Source organism: Phascolarctos cinereus, unplaced genomic scaffold (genome assembly GCF_003287225.1).
Source record: "Phascolarctos cinereus isolate Bilbo 61053 unplaced genomic scaffold, phaCin_HiC Scaffold_8;HRSCAF=390, whole genome shotgun sequence".
NCBI classification, from domain to species: domain Eukaryota; kingdom Metazoa; phylum Chordata; class Mammalia; order Diprotodontia; family Phascolarctidae; genus Phascolarctos; species Phascolarctos cinereus.
The window spans coordinates 44,815,934-44,819,711 of NW_027556291.1; the positions used below are offsets into that span (position 1 = coordinate 44,815,934).

General features: G+C 49.3%; 1 pseudogene; it reads right to left on the reverse strand.

Annotated features, from left to right (window-relative positions):
• Positions 1-677: 677 nt before the first annotated feature.
• LOC110196558 (elongation factor Tu, mitochondrial-like) lies at positions 678-3,576 on the reverse strand (annotated as a pseudogene).
• Positions 3,577-3,778: the final 202 nt, after the last annotated feature.

A 3,778-nucleotide genomic window follows, 5' to 3' on the forward strand; every position in this document is an offset into this window, starting at 1 on the left:
CCTCTCCCCTCCCAGCCCCCATCACCTTTCTGTCTCCTCTTTTTCCTTTTCTCCTTCCTTTTTCCCTTCCCCCCTCAAACTTCCCTCCTACTGTCTTTCTCTCCCCCTCATTCTTTCTCCCTCTCTCTCCTCCCTTCCATCCCCTTCCCTCCTTCCCTCTCTCCCTCTTCCTGTTTCCCTTCCCATCTCTCTCTCTCTTTCCCAGTTGCCTTCCTCTACCTCACTCTCCCCTGTCTCCTTCTGTCTTCCATTTTGCTGTCTCCTCTTTGCTCTCTCTCCCTCTCTTCCCTGTCTTTGTCCTCTCCTTTCTCCCTTTCTCTCTTTCCTCCTTTCTGTCCATTTCTCTCCATTCTGTCTCCCTTCTTCTGTCCCTCCCTGTCCCCTTCACCTCTCTCTTTCCCCCTCTCTGTCTTTCTTGTCTGTCTCCCTCTTCCCTTCTCAAATCTGTAGGTATACATGTCAGGACCCAGTCCTAATCTGAACAATGGCAGGGTGCTGCCAGTCCTCCTCTCCTATTCATATCCTCTGTATTGTCCCATGGGACTTGCAGGTCCCTCAGGCCCAGTGTACCCTATCAGAGATGTCAGGGCTTAAGGGTTACTTTTCATCTCTTCATCTTAAGCTTTCCTACTCAGGCCAGTAAGATACTGATGAGGGAAGGAAGGGCAGAGCTGAGCTCAGCTCCACTTAATGTTGTTGTCATCTCCAGTCCCGGCTAATATGTTAGTGGCCAGGTCAGTACCAATGGCTCTGTCCCCATTCCTCAGGATAGAGTATTGACCTTTCTCTAAGAACCTCAGTTGTCTTGTGACCATCTCCTTCTCTGGGGGGCAGGATGACTCAACAGGTCATGTTCCTATCTGAAAGACAACAGGACTGGAATGAAGTCTGCCCCAATGGCTTGTGGTTGCCACCTTCCTCTTTGCTGAGAATGTAAAGTGGAGCTTCCACCCTCACCACCATGCCCTGCTGAATGGCTTCCTTCTGCAGCCCCTGAAGGAACAGGCCTCAGCTCAAGCCAAGCTCTGGGCAGTCATCTTAGGATCTATGTTCTTGGTGTGGCCCAAGAATTCTCATTCATCTCCTTTCTTTACAGCTCCTCTCTCCAGGATCCCCTTTCCCACTGGGCCATAGTCAGGAATAGAATAAATAGACCCAGGCATCAGGAAGGGCTTCTCTCAATCCAGAGTGGGCACAGGAGTGTGAGTGTTCCTGGGAGTTGGTGCAGGCTTTTCAAAAACAAGTCACTAAGGAAGGCAGGGCAGCATTAGGCTTAAAGGGAAGGAGGCCAAACAGCACCTGCCCCTGCCCTCTACCCTCCAGGTCCCATTTGGTGCTGCCTGGGTTTGGGGGTCATCTAGCTGTGGGCCTACAGAACCTGAGGCCTTTGTTCCCCAAATCTGGCACAATCTTGGGCCTTCTGGTGGCCTGGCCCTTCTCAGGCTGAGGGAGTAGTTTTAGAGGCCTGCAGCAGTGGGAGCCTCTGCTCTACCCTCTGGGCCAGCCACAAGCCGTGCCTCCTGTTGGCCAGAGATCATGTGAGTGTGCTAGTCATCCTATCCCAGGTGTATACCTGCAGGGAATGGCCTCAGAATCTCCCTTCAACCTTCTCACCTTCAAATATGGCTCTGGCCTGAACCACTTTTTGGGCCCCTATCTCTCCCATAGTACTAGAGGGACAGACTCAAATCCAGCCTATTGTCCTCTACTCTGATCTTCACAGGAAGCAACTGCTCAGATGGATTTTACCTTTATTAAGTGCCTACTATGTGCTGATCGATGGGGATACAAAAATTGGCAAAAGACAGCCCCTGCCCTTGAGGAACCCACAATCCTATGGAGGGGAAGAGACTGAAAGTTGGCCTTCTGCCCCTTAGGGCCAGAGCACGACCTCATCAAGGGCTACCAGTTATGAGTCTACCTTCCCCAGAGAGGAGATGGTATGGGGGAAATACGTCACCAAAGTGTTGGGGAAATGTTTGTACCTTTGTCCTTACTAAATCTTCAAAACTAAACATTCCTTTTTGAAAGCTGAAAACAAAATAAAATGCAGGATTCCACAGTCCAGTCTCCCCCCACCCCCATGCTGGTGCTCATTCCTGGAAGCTTCTGCAATGCCTTCAGCCTCTGCCTTGCCTCCACTCACCAGTGCTTCTAATTTAATGGTTCCTGATTGCACTGTGAGGCCTTTGTTTTTGTTGGCCTCACTCGTTTGACAGACTCCTTGGCTCTACAGTCTCAGGAGACTCTGGCCCTCATACAGATTGCCTCCATGGCCCAGGTCTTCTACAGAGGAGCTGAGAGAACAGTTCTGGTCTTAAACACCACCATAAACCTTGAGTTCCTCCAGCTTGGTGTTCACCCTGACCCCCTCACCCCACCAAAAAAAAAACCGCTTCAAGTATGGCTTCAATCTCAGCTTTTAAAGTGAATGTGGCTGCAGAGCACCAACTGGAGTTGTCCAGAATCACATATGTGACAATCTCAGCCTTGATGAACAAATTTATCCTGTATATAGTTTGTATGTGTGTTTCACACACACACACACACACACACACACCTCCCCCATATCAGTTCCTCTCTGAGGAGGGTAGACTCATAACTTAGCCCATTTCCTACATAGTATTAATCCCACTAAATTCATGTCTAATGCCACATGACTGCTAAGTGAGTCCTTCTACTGGCTTGAGGTCCCAGAGGTCACTCCTGAAGATCTTTCTCATTCCTTGGGGCATCAGAGTTGTACTGGGGCTACAAAACCTGGCCTGGATTCTGACCCCTCCATTCTTGTGGCTAGATGTCATACTCATTGAAATGGGGTGACTCTACTCTCTTCATCTAGAGACAGAAGGAATGGATGAAAAAGTGCTCTGGGGCAGTGTGACCTCAGAGGGGTAGTATGGACTCTGAGGGGCGCAGGCCCTAAGACCCTTCCTCTTACATAATCTGTCACTGGACATCAAGAGAGAGTCACCCAGTTCTCTGGGAGGAGCCCTGTCAAGGGTTTTGTATAGAAGTGCCACCTATAGGAAGGACTGTACATATGAAAGCCAGAATACAAACTATAAAGTCTGTTGAGATGGAGAATATATATTTACTAAACAAAGCACAACAAAATGTTGGTGACCAGGAAACTGCCTGAGTAAAAAGATTTTTGCCTCCAAAAAAAAGAAAGTATCTCTACAATATCCAGTAATCTCAGCGTAGCATTCACCCCCAGCTCTGGCTGCCTTTGCTCAGAGGCAATAGGGCAGAAGCAACAATGGCGGGAATCTTCTCTTGGTCATAGCCAAGCTTAGTGAGCAGCTCCTGAATTTCTAGCTCGCCCTCTCATTGTCCAGGACAGTGGTTGTTCATTCACAAGTACTGTCATGGGCTGTGCACTGACATGTTTGGCCAGGAGCACGTGCTCCCTTGTCTGAGGCACAGACCATCGTTGGCCGGGATCATGTTTTTGACATAGTCAGTGTACCCAAGACAGTGAGTGACTATGCTGTATGACACACAGGCTGCTTGGTCTGCTGATGTATGGTTGATCTCATACTTCTTAAACTTGGCCCTGCCACCTGCTGTCATAATCTTGAATGATGGCTGCTGTCACTGTAGTCTTGCTATGATCTACATGGCTAGTGGTGGCAATGTTAACATGAGGCTGGACCTTCCTCTAAATCTTCTTGGTTTCCACAGTAAATGAGGGCCAGGGAGGGCTTTTGTTTGGGGTTCGGAAATTGGGCCCACTCCAGAAAGTTGGCCAGGAGCTGGTAACTCTGGGAGATGC